Here is a 20,047-nt window from a genome sequence, read left to right on the forward strand (position 1 = left end):
ACGTGTATTTTTGTGCTCTGACCATGCCTGCCTAAAATCGTTCTTGGCGTTGACAAACTATCCGTAACCATGCGTTCCACTAGAAAAGATAACCCAAAGAAAAGAAATAGGCAACAAAGAAGTCTGCAAACTGACGATGAAGAACAACAAGATGCCGCTACCACGTGCACCGAAAGACTCACACGTATCGAAGTAAAATTGGACAAAGTACTCCTTATGCTACCCGAGTTTGAAGACCTTAAAGCAAGAATTAAGAAACTGGAGGAAGAAAAGCAGTGTATGACAGAAAGCCTTGAATTTACGCAGAATAAAGTGAAAGAGTTAAAACTCCAGCTTGAGTCAACTACCGTTAGCTTGCAGGACGCTAACAAAGAACTTGCTAAGCTTAATGGGCTTGAGCGACGCCAAATAAAACAAGAATGCTACAATTGCCGAAAAAATATCATGTTCAATGGAGTAAAAGATTCTGATATGGAATCCGCAAAAGACACTGAGAGAGCACTCAGACCTTTTTAAACAAAGAAATGAAGATTCGTCAAGAAGATGTGGGCAAAATCCAAAATTCAAAAAATCAAATTATCAAATGTTGCTTGACAACCTAAGTATAGATGGATCTCAAAGTTAGCACTCTGAATGTCAGAGGTTTAAACAAATCGTGCAAACGAAGACAGTTATTTAGATGGCTGCACCAACAAAACGCTGATGTAATTTTCCTCCAAGAAACGTACTCTTTAACACAAATGATCAAAATCTGGGAAAATGAATAGGGCGGGAAAATATGTGCTAGTCACGGTTCTACCCATAGTCGCAGCGTTATAATAATGTTTAAGCCAAGACTTGACGAAACCATTGAAAACATTATCGCCGATAAAAATGGCAGATACATCGTAGCTGAGGCAACTTTGGGTGAAACAAAAATAGTGTTTTTGAATATTTACGCCCCAAATGACACAACATTTCAGATTCATTTCCTGAGGGACTTATCACAGTCCATTAGTAATCAATATGCAAATGAAAGAATAGTGCTGGGTGGTGATTTCAACTGTGCCGTACATGACCTTGACAAACGTGGTGGACGCTCCCTGGAGCATAAAAAAAATGTTATCAATGAATTGAATACTCTTTTATTTACACATGATCTTGTGGACACGTGGAGGCTAAAAAATCCGAATCTTCCAGGTTTTACATGGAGTAACCCTTCTATGAAAATTCAGTGCAGGTTGGACTATCTGTTTCTATCCAAAAATTTCGAGCACGCTATCGCCGATGTCAAAATAATGCCGAACATATTCTCAGATCATTCGGCGCTCAACATACTGATAGGTACTGAGGACGAACAAGCACATGGCGGCCCGGGTTTCTGGAAATTTAATAACTTGCTATTGGCTGACAAAACATATGTTGAACTCATAACAAAAACATTCCTAAATATGTTAAAAAATATCAAGAACTTGAAGACAAAGGACTTTTGTGGGAAATGATCAAGATGGAAATAAGAGCAACTACAGTCATATTCGCGAAACGCAAGGCTAGACAAAAGCACAACGAAGACAAAGAGCTTCTACTTAGATTCAATTTCTTACAGGAGCAGCTGCGCTTGAATTTCAATGATTCAACAAAAGCCAAGATGGAACGTGTTAAAACCAAACTTGCAAGAATTACAGCAATTAAAACGCGCGGTGCAATCGTCCACAGCAGAGCTCTGTGGTATGAATTTGGTGAGAAAAACAGCAAGTATTTTTACAATCTTGAAAAGCGAAGCCAGAAAAAAAATATCACATCCTTGAAGAAGCCAAACGGTACAACCACCCACTGCTTGAAAGAAATTCTAAAAGAGGAAGCAAACGTCTTTTCAGAACTTTTTGAAACCAGCAATTCGAACCCTAATCTTGAAGAGTTTTAGTTCTTTTTCACATCTGACGGCCTAAAGCACCTGGAAAGGGAGGAGTCCGACAGTTGTGAGGGTTTGTTAACCATAGAGGAATGTACAAAAGTGTTGAGTAGCTTCAGCAACAACAAAACGCCAGGATCCGACGGTCTCACAATTAAATTTTATCGCTTCTTTTGGGATATTCTAGCAGCCCTAGTTGTTGGCAGCTTCAATTAGGCTTTCCAAAAAGGTGTTTATCAATTACTCAAAAACTAGGAATAATAACACTGATTCCCAAAATAAGCAAACACCTAGAATACCTAAAAAATTGGAGATCCATTTCTTTGCTAAACACAGATTACAAAATTGCTACTAAAGCTGTAGCTGTGCGCTTAGAAACAGTGTTACCTTAAATCATCCATCTTTGCCAGCTGGGGAACATAAAAGGAAGATATATTGGCGAGTGCATAAGATTAATATCTGATACAATGTCATACACTAAACAAAAAAATTTACCTGGTGCTGCAGTCTTCCTTCATTTAGAGAAAGCGTTCGACTCAATCGAATGGAATTACCTTCAAAAATGTTTCGAAGTGTTCAGCTTTGGCCGCAGCTTCGACAGTGGGTTCAGGTATTTTATAGTGACATATCTAGCTGTGTACTCAACAATGGTTGTGCCAGTGAACATTTTCTATTGAAAACAGGTGTTAGGCAAGGGTGCCCGCTCTCGGGTTTACTGTTCATAATAGGTATAGAAATTCTTGGAAACGCTATAAAAAAATGGGATGTGATAAAAGGCATAGATATCGAGCCTGGAAAACCGTTAAGCTCGCACAATACGCGGATGACACAACCGTCATTTTAGAGGATTCGGAGTCAATACTCCATCTCTTTGAATTACTATCACAATTCGAAAAGTGTTCGGGGCTTCTAATTATTGAATCAAAATCAGACCTCCTCTGGCTCGGGTCAGATCGCTTCTGCAAAGACAAAATCCGTAATCTCAAACTAAATGAAAAGCCTATTCTAGCTCTTGGCGTCTACGTTTCTTACGACGATAAGCTAGCGGCACAAAAGAATGTTTTTGACAAATTAGCCTCACTTTAGAAACCTTTAAATATTTGGTCGTCAAGAGACATATCGATCTATGGTAGAATAAATATAGTTAAAACCCTTGCTTCGTCGAAACTAACCTTCGTTTGCAGCGTACTAGAAACACCGGACTCCTTCACAGGCGAAGTCAACAAAAAAATTTTTGATTACATATGGAAATACAAAAATCCGAAAATTAAAAAGACCACAATCTTGAATTGCAAAAAAGAAGGAGGTCTTAACATGACTGATTTCGCGCTCTTCAACAAAGCTTTAATGCTGTGTTGGGTAAAACGTCTGTGCTCGCATGAATTGTACCCTTGGAAAATCATCCCTACATTCCTCCTTTCCAATGTTGGTGGGAACCTTCTGTTTAGTTGTAGCTACGATGCTAAGTATTTAAAATTAAGCGACCAGCTTCCATCTTTCTATAAAAACTTAATAATCTACTGGAAGGATTTCCGGAACTTGGACGCCCCACAATCTAAAGGGGAGGTGCTCAACCAAATCATTTCGAACAACAAATTTATCAAAATAATTAAGGTGTCAGTGTTCATCCGGAGCTGGCACCATGCTGGCATTCAGCATCTCTCTTCATTATTAGGTAGATCTGAAAACAACTTCCTCAATTTCAACAATTTCAAGCACAAATTCAATGTAAAATGTAACTTTTTACAGTACTACTGACTTTTGTCTGCAATACCTCACCAGTGGAAAGATCGCTTAAACATTTTAGATCCAGAAGAGACTGTTACTAACCAATTAGTCATTGAGAAATTGACCTGTAAAACGATTTATAAGTCGTTATCAAGTCTTAAAAATTTTCCGCCCCCGACAGCTGACAAAAGGTTAACAGAGTTAGGTTGCTTCCTTACTATAATGATAACATTAAGGTCTGCATTAAATCTTCAGACTCGATCTCATAGAAATCACTGGGAAAAGGCAGTGCAAAGTCCCTATAATTCTGACACCGGAAACCAAGTCTGCCATCGGGCTTCTGATTGCAAAAAGGCTGGATACAATTCCACAGGCTAACAAGTTTGTGTTTGCCTGCGCAACTAAAAATTCCTTGGGCCATTTATGCAGCTGGGACTGCGTCTCAGCAAGTGTAAAAGAAGTTGAGGGGTCCCTGAAATCACCAAAGTCTATCACAAGTACGAAGTTACAAAAATATATTGCGACAGTTTCGCAGGCGGCAGCGTTAACTGAGGTGGACATGGATTGGTTGCCGCGCCACCTTGGACACGACATTAGGGTGCACAAGGAATTTTATTGTCTGCATGAATCCACCGCAGAATTGGCCAAAGTCACCAAACTGCTGTTGGCAGTGGACGCTGGTGAAATAAAACAGATGGCGGGGAAACGCCTGATGGAAATAGATGTAAAAGGTATAATATGATAGTACAAATATCATTGAAACTACCAAAATTAGAGCTAAATAGTGCGATTCCACACTAGAATTTTTGATATCGAAGCTGAGGACACAACATACATCTATAACAATAACTTACGTACAAAATCCCTGTCAGGACAGTTCGCAAGTGTGCATATATACCCGAGTGTATACGAGGAGGTATAAGAGAAAAGAGCATGTGAACTAAGCCAAAGTTGAGCAAAGCAACCATGCGCGCACCATTTTTGACAGTTCTGCGGTCAGTTTATATCATGAACCACTCCCTGTCATTGTTATTGTTGGGATTATACTGATACTTTGACAACTGAGCTAACCAAGCTGTAGCAGTAGAAACATCAAGTTGTTGTCAAAGTTTACTCAAGGTTCAGTTTCAAGAAACTCTAATAAAAAATTGTAGTCACACGGTGTAAATGGTAATTTTTTTTAAACTAGCTAGCTGAAGAACAAAACCATGCAACTGTGTGGGCTTCAGATTAGTCACGGTCTGTCTTAAACAAAATTTAATTATGGATTTCCTAACAAAGTCGTGTATTTATTTTCTAACTGGCAGATATTCTGGATATACCTGAAAATGGTACTTTTGGAAATGAAGGTGGGTACTTTTTCATCAACAACAGTCTCTAACTTTGCACAACATCGTGTTAAGTGTTTGTGTTTCCATGAAGTTTACTGACAGTGATATAGGTTATGTAGCCTATTTTCCAAACCGTCTTGAAAAAGACTAAGTTTTTAATAGTATATATTTTCAAATCAGGACCTATAACTTGATGTAATCCGTTAAAGGACCAACTTTGACTAAAAGTTATGATGATGGTGAAGTTATAAAGTGAACTTGTTGTGTTATTTAAATATAGGCTGTATTCAATTTCTTTGTTATGTTTTTAAATTTTCATAAGCTTTTCATCTCATGATATGCAGGCTGTAAATTAAAGGAATAAGTTGCCATTAAACACAGTGAAGATCCATATGTGCTAAATTAAGCAACTTCGGTCTTCTATCAGTAGGTTAGCACAAAATTAATGCAATGCTAATACAGCAAATAAATGACTGAGGATTACAAAGTTTCAGAAACTTTTGCAATGGGTATCAGAGTTAGCCAAATTAAGAAGTGATCTAAGGCAATTTTTGCAAAGCTCCATGCAAAGTAGGTGACTACTGGAGTTCTAATAAGTGTTGTAAACAGCCTACTGATGAAACTGCTCGGGGTACTAAACAGGTGTACAATGCAGCTCAGAATTATGGGAAATGAGAGAGTGATTTTTCAAATAAGAGTGATGAAGTACAGCTTAATGATGAAAGTTTCAAGTGGCTAGATTTGACATAGGAGACAAAATCTGTAATATAAGATGCGAATTAAGCAAAAATTATACGTCCATGTTATTTTAGAGAAAGTTACTTGGTGGCAGATTTGGCAGTTTAGCTCGGTGTTTTTTTTTAACCAGGGTTATATATTTATGTTCATGAAGATATTTTTGTTCCTTAATTAAATTGAGAACAAAGAATGTTCCTGTGAATGGCAACTTTCCTGTCTATTCTTGTTAGTAGTAAATTCCACTTTATGCCACAACACTACATGAACAAAATGTGCCTTCAAGAACAAGTAGGAGTTTTCACCCAAATGATGGCACTTGAAGAAAACTTGCAGTCTCAGCTTGTCAAACTTTCCTCCAGTAATGCTTTTTTGCATAAGCCATTTATTGCCAAGATTTAGTTTTTCTTCAGTTGGTCATTTGATAATGGACTACACAAATATAAAAAGAAAAAAATTAAAGAATTTTAATTTCCAAAGAGTTTCGATAGAGCTATCATATGGAAAATCTATGGCTAGCAAAAAACAAACTTTAAACTTAATTAACATACCTGACAACCTGCCTATATCCAAATAGAGTTTCCATATAGCTATCATATGGAAAACCTACGGGTGGCAAAAACTAAACTGACAACCTGTTTAGCCCCATAGAGTTTTCATAGATGTTCTCTGTCAGCTGGTATGGAAATTCTATGGAACACTGGGCTCTCAACAAGCCATATCATTTCCATAGGTAAGGTAGAGTGTGGCTATGTCCCACTGCTACGGAATATCTATGGGTATTGATTTCCCATAGCTTTCCCATACATTGCCTAGCATGGAATTTTCTTCCCATACGATTGCTATAGTTCAAACTTTCACCAAAACAGACCCCTTATCAGTTCCATATCATCCCCCCAACCTTTCCATACCTTACCCATGTATGGGACAGATATGGCCCAGTCTTTGCCATATCATTCCCATAGTTTTGCTTTGGTAAGGGTGGCCTTGTTTTGCGTGCAGACATTATGAAAATTCCCGTATCAGTTAGAAAATTGTGTGCACTTGCGCCCATTTACTATCCAGTTGCCGCAAGCGAAACTGTATGGCGTCACCCTATCGAGTCCATTAGTAATCAATATGCAAATGAAAGAATAGTGCTGGGTGGTGATTTCAACTGTGCCGTACATGACCTTGACAAACGTGGTGGACGCTCCCTGGAGCATAAAAAAAATGTTATCAATGAATTGAATACTCTTTTATTTACACATGATCTTGTGGACACGTGGAGGCTAAAAAATCCGAATCTTCCAGGTTTTACATGGAGTAACCCTTCTATGAAAATTCAGTGCAGGTTGGACTATCTGTTTCTATCCAAAAATTTCGAGCACGCTATCGCCGATGTCAAAATAATGCCGAACATATTCTCAGATCATTCGGCGCTCAACGTACTGATAGGTACTGAAGACGAACAAGCACATGGCGGCCCGGGTTTCTGGAAATTTAATAACTTGCTATTGGCTGACAAAACATATGTTGAACTCATAACAAAAACATTCCTAAATATGTTAAAAAATATCAAGAACTTGAAGACAAAGGACTTTTGTGGGAAATGATCAAGATGGAAATAAGAGCAACTACAGTCATATTCGCGAAACGCAAGGCTAGACAAAAGCACAACGAAGACAAAGAGCTTCTACTTAGATTCAATTTCTTACAGGAGCAGCTGCGCTTGAATTTCAATGATTCAACAAAAGCCAAGATGGAACGTGTTAAAACCAAACTTGCAAGAATTACAGCAATTAAGACGCGCAGTGCAATCGTCCGCAGCAGAGCTCGATGGTATGAATTTGGTGAGAAAAACAGCAAGTATTTTTACAATCTTGAAAAGCGAAGCCAGAAAAAAAAATATCACATCCTTGAAGAAGCCAAACGGTACTACAACCCAATGCTTGAAAGAAATTCTAAAAGAGGAAGCAAACGTCTTTTCAAAACTTTATGAAACCAGCAATTCGAACCCTAATCTGGAAGAGTTTTAGTTCTTTTTCACATCTGACGGCCTAAAGCACCTGGAAAAGGAGGAGTCCGACAGTTGTGAAGGTTTGTTAACCATAGAAGAATGTACAAAAGTGTTGAGTAGCTTCAGCAACAACAAAACGCCAGGATCCAACGGTCTCACAATTAAATTTTATCGCTTCTTTTGGGATATTCTAGCAGCCCTGGTTGTTGGCAGCTTCAATTGCACTTTCCAAAAAGGGCGTTTATCAATTTCTCAAAAACTAGGAATAATAACACTGATTCCCAAAATAAGCAAACACCTAGAATACCTAAAAAATTGGAGATCCATTTCTTTGCTAAACACAGATTACAAAATTGCTACTAAAGCTGTTGCTGTGCGCTTAGAAACAGTGTTACCTTAAATCATCCATCTTTGCCAGCTGGGGAACATAAAAGGAAGATATATTGGCGAGTGCATAAGATTAATATCTGATACAATGTCATACACTAAACAAAAAAATTTACCTGGTGCTGCAGTCTTCCTTCATTTAGAGAAAGCGTTCGACTCAATCGAATGGAATTACCTTCAAAAATGTTTCGAAGTGTTCAGCTTTGGCCGCAGCTTCGACAGTGGGTTCAGGTATTTTATAGTGACATATCTAGCTGTGTACTCAACAATGGTTGTGCCAGTGAACATTTTCTATTGAAAACAGGTGTTAGGCAAGGGTGCCCGCTCTCGGGTTTACTGTTCATAATAGGTATAGAAATTCTTGGAAACGCTATAAAAAAATGGGATGTGATAAAAGGCATAGATATCGAGCCTGGAAAACCGTTAAGCTCGCACAATACGCGGATGACACAACCGTCATTTTAGAGGATTCGGAGTCAATACTCCATCTCTTTGAATTACTATCACAATTCGAAAAGTGTTCAGGGCTTCGAATTAATGAATCAAAATCAGAGCTGCTCTGGCTTGGGTCAGATCGCTTCTGCAAAGACAAAATCCGTAATCTCAAACTAAATGAAAAGCCTATTCTAGCTCTTGGCGTCTACGTTTCTTACGACGATAAGCTAGCGGCACAAAAGAATGTTTTTGACAAATTAGCCTCACTTTAGAAACCTTTAAATATTTGGTCGTCAAGAGACATATCGATCTATGGTAGAATAAATATAGTTAAAACCCTTGCTTCGTCGAAACTAACCTTCGTTTGCAGCGTACTAGATACACCGGACTCCTTCACAGGCGAAGTCAACAAAAAAATTTTTGATTACATATGGAAATACAAAAATCCGAAAATTAAAAAGACCACAATCTTGAATTGCAAAAAAGAAGGAGGTCTTAACATGACTGATTTCGCGCTCTTCAACAAAGCTTTAATGCTGTGTTGGGTAAAACGTCTGTGCTCGCATGAATTGTACCCTTGGAAAATCATCCCTACATTCCTCCTTTCCAATGTTGGTGGGAACCTTCTGTTTTGTTGTAGCTACGATGCTAAGTATTTAAAATTAAGCGACCAGCTTCCATCTTTCTATAAAAACTTAATAATCTACTGGAAGGATTTCCGGAACTTGGACGCCCCACAATCTAAAGGGGAGGTGCTCAACCAAATCATTTCGAACAACAAATTTATCAAAATAATTAAGGTGTCAGTGTTCATCCGGAGCTGGCACCATGCTGGCATTCAGCATCTCTCTTCATTATTAGATAGATCTGAAAACAACTTCCTCAATTTCAACAATTTCAAGCACAAATTCAATGTAAAATGTAACTTTTTACAGTACTACTGACTTTTGTCTGCAATACCTCACCAGTGGAAAGATCGCTTAAACATTTTAGATCCAGAAGAGACTGTTACTAACCAATTAGTCATTGAGAAATTGACCTGTAAAACGATTTATAAGTCGTTATCAAGTCTTAAAAATTTTCCGCCCCCGACAGCTGACAAAAGGTTAACAGAGTTAGGTTGCTTCCTTACTATAATGATAACATTAAGGTCTGCATTAAATCTTCAGACTCGATCTCATAGAAATCACTGGGAAAAGGCAGTGCAAAGTCCCTATAATTCTGACACCGGACACCAAGTCTGCCATCGGGCTTCTGATTGCAAAAAGGCTGGATACAATTCCACAGGCTAACAAGTTTGTGTTTGCCTGCGCAACTAAAAATTCCTTGGGCCATTTATGCAGCTGGGACTGCGTCTCAGCAAGCGTAAAAGAAGTTGTGGGGTCCCTGAAATCACCAAAGTCTATCACAAGTACGAAGTTACAAAAATATATTGCGACAGTTTCGCAGACGACGGCGTTAACTGAGGTGGACATGGATTGGTTGGCGCGCCACCTTGGACACGACATTAGGGTGCACAAGGAATTTTATTGTCTGCATGAATCCACCGCAGAATTGGCCAAAGTCACCAAACTGCTGTTGGCAGTGGACGCTGGTGAAATAAAACAGATGGCGGGGAAACGCCTGATGGAAATAAATGTAAAAGGTATAATATGATAGTACAAATATCATTGAAACTACCAAAATTAGAGCTAAACAGTGCGATTCCACACTAGAATTTTTGATATCGAAGCTGAGGACACAACATACATCTATAACAATAGCTTACGTACAAAATCCCTGTCAGGACAGTTCGCAAGTGTGCATATATACCCGAGTGTATACGAGGAGGTATAAGAGAAAAGAGCATGTGAACTAAGCCAAAGTTGAGCAAAGCAACCATGCGCGCACCATTTTTGACAGTTCTGCGGTCAGTTTATATCATGAACCACTCCCTGTCATTGTTATTGTTGGGATTATACTGATACTTTGACAACTGAGCTAACCAAGCTGTAGCAGTAGAAACATCAAGTTGTTGTCAAAGTTTACTCAAGGTTCAGTTTCAAGAAACTCTAATAAAAAATTGTAGTCACACGGTGCAAATGGTAAATTTTTTTAAACTAGCTAGCTGAAGAACAAAACCATGCAACTGTGTGGGCTTCAGATTAGTCACGGTCTGTCTTAAACAAAATTTAATTATGGATTTCCTAACAAAGTACTGTTTTTATTTTCTAACTGGCAGATATTCTGGATATACCTGAAAATGGTACTTTTGGAAATGAAGATGGGTACTTTTTCATCAACAACAGTCTCTAACTTTGCACATCATGTTAAGTGTTTGTATTTACATGAAGTTTACTGACAGTGATATAGGTTATGCAGCCTATTTTCCAAACCGTCTTGAAAAAGACTAAGTTTTTAATAGTATATATTTTCAAATCAACTGCAAAAGGACCTGTAACTTGATGTAATCCGTTAAAGGACCAACACTGACTGAAAGTTATGATGATAATGAAGTTATAAAGTGAACTTGTTGTGTTATTTAAATATAGGCTGTATTCAATTTCTTTGTTATGTTTTTAAATTTTCATAAGCTTTTCATCTCATGATATGCAGGCTGTAAATTAAAGGAATAAGTTGCCATTAAACACAGTGAAGATCCATATGTGCTAAATTAAGCAACTTCGGTCTTCTATCAGTAGGTTAGCACAAAATTAATGCAATGCTGATACAGCAAATAAATGACTGAGGATTACAAAGTTTCAGAAACTTTTGCAATGGGTATCAGAGTTAGCCAAATTAAGAAGTGATCTAAGGCAATTTTTGCAAAGCTCCATGCAAAGTAGGTGACTACTGGAGTTCTAATAAGTGTTGTAAACAGCCTACTGATGAAACTGCTCGGGGTACTAAACAGGTGTACAATGCAGGTCGGAATTATGGGAAATGAGAGGGTGTGATTTTTCAAATAAGAGTGATGAAGTACAGCTTAATCATAAGAGTTTCAAGAAGCTAGATTTGACATAGGAGACAAAATCTGTAATATAAGATGCGAATTAAGCAAAAATTATACGTCCATGTTATTTTAGAGAAAGTTACTTGGTGGCAGATTTGGCAGTTTAGCTTGGTGTTTTTTTTTTTAACCAGGGTTATATATTTATGTTCATGAAGATATTTTTGTTCCTTAATTAAATTGAGAACAAAGAATGTTCCTGTGAATGGCAACTTTCCTGTCTATTCTTGTTAGTAGTAAATTCCACTTTATGCCACAACACTACATGAACAAAATGTGCCTTCAAGAACAAGTAGGAGTTTTCACCCAAATGATGGCACTTGAAGAAAACTTGCAGTCTCAGCTGGTCAACTTTCCTCCAGTAATGCTTTTTTGCATAAGCCATTTATTGCCAAGATTTAGTTTTTTCTTCAGTTGGTCATTTAATAATGGACTGCATACATATAAAAAGAAAAAAAAATAAAAGAGTTTTAATTTCCAAAGAGTTTTCATAGAGCTATCATATGGAAAATCTATGGGTAGCAAAAAACAAACTTTAAACTTAATTAACATACCTGACAACCTGCCTATATCCAAATAGAGTTTCCATATAGCTATCATATGGAAAACCTATAGGTGGCAAAAACTAAACTGACAACCTGTTTAGCCCCATAGAGTTTCCATAGATGTTCCCTGTCAGCTGGTATGGAAATTCTATGGAACATTGGGCTCTCAACAAGCCATATCATTTCCATAGGTAAGGTAGAGTGTGGCTATGTCCCACTGCTATGGAACATCTATGGGTATTGATTTCCCATAGCTTTCCCATATATTGCCTAGCATGGGATTTTCTTCCCATACGATTTCCATAGTTCAAACTTTCACCAAAACAGACCCCTTATCAGTTCCATATCATCCCCCCAACCTTTCCATACCTTACCCATATATGGGACAGATATGGCCCAGTCTTTGCCATATCATTCCCATAGTTTTGCTTTGGTAAGGGTGGCCTTGTTTTGCGTGCAGCCATTATGAAAATTCCCGTATCAGTTAGAAAACTGTGTGCACTCGCGCCCATTTACTATCCGGTTGCCACAAGCCAAACTGTATGGCATTACCCTAGCGAGATGATCATTCTGAAGAGTAAAGAATACCAACAAATCTTGAAAGGCTGGTTGCCTGCAGATTTGAAAGATGAATGGCATTTTCTCTTCCGAGCTTCTCAAGATGACTTTTCTGCAGATTCGTTCAAAACATTCAAAATGCGACAACAAAGGCCCCACAATCACAACTGCAAAAAGTGGAGAATACATTTTTGAAGGCTTCACCGAGGAAACATGGCAGAACCTTTCTCACCGAAAATCTTCTGCCAGGTAAGGGACCTTCGATTATTTATTGGAGGGGGGGGTGGGTGTGGGGTGAGAAATTAGAGAAAACTTTATTTTTCTCATGTTATTCCTTAGTATTAATTATTTGTTTTGGACCCCCTATTTTGCTAGGGGAATATTTCAATGCCCCCTTCCCCTCTCACCCAACACAAAAACATTTCATCCGAATATGCAGTTGTAAAATTATAACTTGCACTTAAGAATGCACACCATTTTTCATGGGTGTAGTTGTTATAGTCAGGGAGCTGAGGCTAAAAAAAAGGTTTTGTTCCATCCACACCCAAGTAAAGATTTGAAATCGAATTATGGTAGAACAGAACCTCCTGAATAGTGCCAAGTAGTTCGTAGAGTTGAAATGTGGTATAATGTAAAAGTTAAGACCATGTTTTGTGACCTAATCTATGTCTAAGGCATGGAAACCAGGCCAAAAAAGTAAAATGCCTTGAACTGGATAATTGTTTTCTAAAATAGTCAAAAGCCGTAGATAAGAGTCCTTCCATGTCGACTTTTATGACAGCCTTATTTAACATTACTGAACTTGAGTCACATGGTATATCACGTGACCTGCTGTGTAAAATCGACAAATTATAAGTGAAATGTTGTAAAACAGAATACAAAAACACCTTATGTTTAACTCGTGGACTCTAACAGTACATTTTCGTCACATCTTCCTGTCTTTGTAGGCTCTTTTACAACTGCAACACATTCTTAGAGCTAGATTTCCATCAACATGAAAACAAGATTCAGATGTGTAGGCTAAATCAACAACAACAACAACTTTATTTATATACGGTAAAAAAAACATTAGGCAAGGAGAAAAATTATTAAAATTAACTATCACTAATAACAAACCTATGCAGAACTGGTTATAAAGAAGAAATCATGATAATACACCTTTGCTTTTCATTATCATGAAATAAATTTTCATTAGTGCGATAACATTTGCCAATAAGATTAATGTATATGTCCCCAATATTTTAAAGAATATTTCAAACATAATAATACAATCCATGCACGCGCCACTAGACAAAGCAACCTTTTACATCCGCCTGCTGTGAGGACTGAGATCGCAAGACGATCTTTCTATTACTATAGTATTTCGTATTTATTTGTTTTTGAATCTTTTATTTGTACATAGTTTTCTATCTATATTATTATCAGTATAAGTTTAATCCATATGTATATTATAGTTTTAGTACATTGCTGTGCTCAGGGTTCCCATTGATAACAGACAGCTTTTTGCATCTGAAAGGGCTACCCTGAGCGGTATAAATCAATAAAGGTTCTTCTTCTCCTTCTTTAACTAGGAAATGAAACATTTTAATTTGTGGCAGAGTCATTAAGGAGTTCTGCATCGAAAAGAAGATTCATTAAGCCCAATTACAATAGAGTTTTATCGAAAACAACATTCTATAGTGCGAATGAAGATTCATTAACCTAGGGTTGACGTTCCACTGCGCGAATAAAATTTCAACTACAAAAGATTTTAGTTACGTGGTTCCTGACTAATTTCCCTATGGATTTATATGGATGCTTAAATTTAAATTACGCTAATTGTCTACTATAAAGGTTTTCAAACTCATCCTTTTTAGCACATGGTTTTGTATGTGGTTTGTAAACAGTCAAGAAATTAAACGTCTCGAGTTGGTTAAATTGTAGTCGTTCCTGTTTGAACTTCTTGAGACAGAATTCGTCAAAACCGTATCCCAATCAGAACATCGTGAAAGGATAGTTAGGGCGTTTGAAGATCCCTGCGAGAAGAGGAGAAATGTGAACACGATAATTGCCAGAAAATGTGCAGCGTGGTTTAGGTTTATGCAGACTTACATATACCATGATGTTTGAGTGGGGAGTTGATTGAAGGATAGAGCTAAGACTTGCTTGATTGTTATGTTGACTGTATCTCTGTTGTAATGAATTTTTTTCCTCGTTAAAGAACATTAAGAAGTGTCTAATGTTTGTTCATTCTCTTAAAAGTTTGTTATTTCCATTAAATTAAACTGATATTTGCATTAATGAACTTTCTTCTCTATGTAAAGCGCCTTATTGACGACACCGAAAATTAAAACGTTTGTCTATTTTCATACAATGATTACACATTCGCCTTAATGATTTAATTTTTAACACTAACGAAAATGTATTTCCTGTTAATATACGATCTGAGTTCTCTATCAAAATACGCGCGCGCCCATTGGTTAAAATCGATCATGTGATTTTCATTTACGTCACGACACCACATTCCGAGAGTGCAGTGTTGGCGATAACTTATGAAAATCGTGAGTTATTGCAAATGGCTCCAAGGTTTGCACAGGTTGGAGAGAAGGAAATCCCTCAAATCATCAGTGACTCGATTCCAACGAACACCAAGAGACAAACAGCCTGGAGTGTTTCCATTTTTAAAGGTAAAAGGGTAGTATCAGCTCAGTTGATGCCCGTCTAAATCTCAAACATGGGGTATGGGACTCAGACAGTCTTAGTACCACGCTATTACAGGTTTCATTGTTCCTTGTATTTTTACTGTCTCTAGCAAGTCACGTGAGATAGTAGGTACTAGACAAGTACAGCGTGCTAGTTAAAGTACTATTGCCTAATAATCTGGACTAGGAGCTGTGTTAGCTTTTTCCAGGTCACTTGCTTATTGCTATCGCTAGCGTGCATGCAGTACAACTTAGTAGTTGATTAGAAGTATGGCCGAAAAGAACGACAAGTCTACAGACCTGGCTGCAGAAAGTAAGCGAACACCAAAGTGTTCGGGATGCAAAATCCCTCACAGTATCCACACGTTCGGAGAGCCAGGCCCTTATTGTACCGGAACGACAGGTTTGCCTTCAGATGGCGCTGTTTCTCTGGACCCAAATGATAAACCAGAGGCCAAGCTCTCAACCGGGAATCCATGTTCCGAAAGTGTCAAAAAAGTTACACAGAGCGAAGACGAAAAAGTTGCACAGAGCGTAGACGAGGATGACGAAGAAACGCAGCTGTTGGAAAAACTAAAAAATCTGGAGTTGGCCGAGGCTGGGTTGGAGAAGCAACGCCGGGTAAAGGCCCTTCAACACCGCGTGGCTGAGGCAGAACAACGTCTAGCGTCTTTGCAGACCGCTCCATCGCCAACTCCAGTCGCCGCCGCCATGATGAACAGTGCAGCGAACACGAAGACGAAAGCTCCGCCGGACACTCCGCTGGACGGGCTCCTCGCAGGCGTCCAAACGAACATGGCGGCTCAGAACAATGCTACAGAAAAACCCACTGTTGAACACGGTTCGCCGGATGGTCCTCTTTCTTCGCCTGACGCATGGCAGGAGTCGCTGATGTATCTAAAGCCAGCGCAGCTTGCAAAGGGTGAGCATATTTTACGCATAGTTGACTTTATCGACAAGATAGTCCCGAACATTGATGAGCGAACAATTTCCGAAGTAGGACTGACTTAGTTAATGGTATCCTACGGGCCCAAAAAGCCTAAGTTGGACTCTGTGTCCCTAGCTCAGTGGGTCATTGGCAACACCAGAATTTTCTTTACCTTATTGCAATTAGGTAAGCTGCCATCCCCTACGGATGTGCAGCACTACTTAGCGTACACAGTAAAAATCATGGAGCTGAGTAGTAAGTTTACTTGGGCCTCTGTGCTCAAGTATGATGACGAGTTTCGTCATCTACAGGCCATATATAATTATCCCTGGAGCTACGACTCTCCACATCTCCACACTGTCCTGCTAGTTCCTATCTCAGCTCCATCTCGGCAATTGCCTTCTAGGTTGGGTCCTACCACCCCCTCCCTCGGGTCACTACTTGCTAATTCTACACAAGAGGGTAAAATTATTTGTAGGAACTACAATCGTAGTACGGGTTGTAATCTTTATGAGTGTCACTTTGCACATGTGTGCAATAAAAAGACCAATGGGAAGGCATGTGCTCAGTCGCATCCTTTTTATGCGCATCGGGGTGACTCTCGGGCCACCCCCACCCCACCTCCGGGTCTTCAGTCTCCCCCCGCGGGGACTCATTGACTACCTACTTCCTCACCCCTAAATACTGATCTTTGGCTGGCAGAATTAAGCGATGATGAGGATCGCACATTCCTCTCTGATGGCATTTTGCATGGGTTTAAATTGGCACCCACAGGCACTCAGTTCATGGCAACAGATATGAACAATTACAAGTCAGCTACCAATGTATCTGTCAAAGCAGTAGTTGAGCAGACTATTGCTGGGGAGGTCGCAGAGGGCAATTATGTGGTTACCTCTACTAAACCGGCTATTATTAGTGCACTTGGCGCAATTCCTAAGCCTGATTCTTCAGAAGTTCGCTTAATTCACGATTGCTCTCGCCCGCACGGCCAAGCGCTAAATGATTACATAAGTACTTGCTCTTTTAAATTTCAAACTTTGGATGATGCAGTACAGCTTCTCAAGCCTAATTATTTTATGGCAAAAATTGACCTGCGCCACGCCTATCGTTCTGTCCCTATTCGCCCCAGTAATTTTGCAGCCACCGGTCTCAAATGGCAGTTCGAAGGGGATGATGATTTTACATATTTTTATGACACTCGTTTGCCATTTGGAGCAAAAAGTTCCCCAGAAATTTTCCATCGTCTCACGCAGGCCGTTCGTAGGATGATGGCACGACGTGGCTTCAACGCAGTCGTGGTTTATCTTGACGATTTTTTGGTGATTGCCCCTACACAGCAAGCCTGTCAGGTTGCCTATTCCACTCTGTTGCAGTTGCTTCAAGATCTTGGCTTTACTATCAGCTGGCGCAAGGTGGTTGGCCCTACGCAGAAATTGGTTTTTCTTGGAATTGAACTGGACACCCAGCAGTGTACGATGGCCCTTCCACCCACCAAACTTGCTGAACTCCATGATGTTGTGCACAGGTTTTTGACTAAGCGAAGAGCGAACAAACAGCAACTACAGCAACTTGCTGGCAAGTTAAACTGGGCATGCCGTGTAGTCTATGGGGGTCGCACATTTTTACGACGAGTAATTGACATGATGAATTCCCTTCCCTCTTCCTCGGCACAGCTACGCCTCTCTGCTGACTTCTCTCAAGACCTGAAGTGGTGGTACTCCTTCCTAACAATCTTTAATGGCCAGCATCCCTTCCTCAGCACTCAGCCCATCACAGATGTGGACACTGATGCCTGCCAGCTAGCTGCCGGTGCCTTCTACAGAGGGGACTGGCTGTACCATTACTTCATGCTCGATTCCCCTGCATATGCTGATTTGCATATCAGTCATAAGGAAGTCCTTGCTCCAATTTTTGCTGCTTTTCGCTGGGGCCACCTGTGGAAAAACCAGCATGTTATTATTCACTGTGATAATGTAGCTGCAGTTCATATTATCAATAAAGGCACTACTGCCCACCCACTTATTATGTGTCTTCTAAGAAAACTGTTTTGGCTCTCGGCTATTTATAACTTAAGGTTCACAGCAGTATACATTAAGGGTGAACTCAACACCATTGCCGACGCCGTTTCTCATTTACACCAGCCAGATAAATGCCTGGCCTTCTACCGTCACCTCCTACTGGATCATCCCAACCCACAGGTTGATTCTACACTGCTGGTGCATCACATGTCCCTAAACAGTTGCAATTTCCTCTTTTCCAGGCTTGCGGGATCCTGATTTGGCCAAGGAGCTCCTAGCAGAGGTGTACCATTACCGTTTCCACACATTTGCCGTCAACACTAAAGCCACATATCGTACTCACCGTACCAGTTATCTCCGATTTTGTTCACGCATGGGCTATCCGCCTCTCCCCGCTCAGTCTGCGCACCTTTGCCAGTATGCAGCCTTTTTGGCAAGATCCCTCAAGCCTTCATCAATTCCTGGCTACATCAACATTATTGGTGTGCTCCATAAGGAATTTAATCTGCCCAATCCCCTCAAGGATAATTGGCCTTTACAGTCCCTCCTTACTGGCATTAGACGGGTTAACGGGGAACCTCCTTCCCAGAAGCTACCTATAACGCCTGACCTGTTGCTGCAAATTCATTCTCAACTCAACTTGCGCTCTAGTATTGATGCCTCCTTTTGGGCCATTTGTTTGGTGTCCTTTTATGGCATGCTTCGTAAAAGCCATCTCCTTGTTAAATCTCCTGGGTCCCTGGACTCCTCCCAGCAGCTTTTACGGTCAGATTTTCACACCTATTCCTGGGGCTCCCTGGTTACTATTCGCTGGAGCAAAACAATCCAGTTTCGTGAGCGGGTGGTACAACTTCCCCTTCCTGCTATCCCTGGGTCTCCCCTCTGCCCAGTGCTGGCCATTAAACGTGCATGGTATTTTACAGGCAATGCACCTCCCAACTCCCACGCTTTTGCATATTTAAATTCACCTGACCTGCAATTAAAAGTTTTTTCTTACCCTTTGTTCCTCCGCAAACTACGTGCAATTCTTCAGTCCTTGAATCTCCCAGGCAAAGATTATGCCTGCCATTCATTCCGCAGGGGGGGGGGGGGGCTTCCTTTGCTTTTCAAGCGGGTGTGCCTATAGAGCTCATCAAGATGCTGGGTGACTGGCATTCGGATGCCGTGCTCCTATATCTTACTGTGCCACTCACCATTAGATTACAATCATTTAATGTTATTGCCAAGGCTATAATCAACAATAATTCCTCCACTCTACCACCTCCACAGTTTGGGTTTGGAGTGTAATTTAGTCAAGTTTAGATTTTATATGGAATGTTAATTATTAACATAGTATCAATAAAGGCTGTCTTAGTCCCAAACTTGCGTGTTTTCATGGCTTGTGGTTTAGGGGTAGCATCAGCTCAGTTGATGCCCGTCTAAATCTCAAACATGGGGTATGGGACTCAGACAGTCTTAGTACCACGCTATTACAGGTTTCATTGTTCCTTGTATTTTTACTGTCTCTAGCAAGTCACGTGAGATAGTAGGTACTAGACAAGTACAGCGTGCTAGTTTAAGTACTATTGCCTAATAATCTGGACTAGGAGCTGTGTTAGCTTTTTCCAGGTCACTTGCTTATTGCTATCGCTAGCGTGCATGCAGTACAACTTAGTAGTTGATTAGAAGTAGTTTTCCCTCCCCGCCCTCCCGGATATCTTGATTTTCCATATACTATTGTAGCTTATCTACCTGTTCTCACGTATTATACATAGACAGCCGGGTGCATCGTGTTTTATTGTTAATTGTCTTTCTTGATTTTATATTGTCTTAATTTGTTTTG

At 39.8% G+C, this 20,047-nt stretch overlaps 1 long non-coding RNA gene across 1 annotated transcript; it reads left to right on the plus strand.

The window, feature by feature from the left end:
• Positions 1-4,924: 4,924 nt before the first annotated feature.
• On the plus strand, positions 4,925-10,844 carry LOC146465684 (uncharacterized). Its single transcript, XR_014868302.1, has 3 exons — positions 4,925-4,968; positions 9,676-10,151; positions 10,728-10,844. It is a non-coding gene; the product is annotated as an uncharacterized LOC146465684 (long non-coding RNA).
• Positions 10,845-20,047: the final 9,203 nt, after the last annotated feature.

Source organism: Pavona decussata, unplaced genomic scaffold (genome assembly GCF_977016875.1).
Source record: "Pavona decussata unplaced genomic scaffold, jaPavDecu1.1 SCAFFOLD_156, whole genome shotgun sequence".
In the NCBI taxonomy this organism is placed as follows: Eukaryota; Metazoa; Cnidaria; class Anthozoa; order Scleractinia; family Agariciidae; genus Pavona; species Pavona decussata.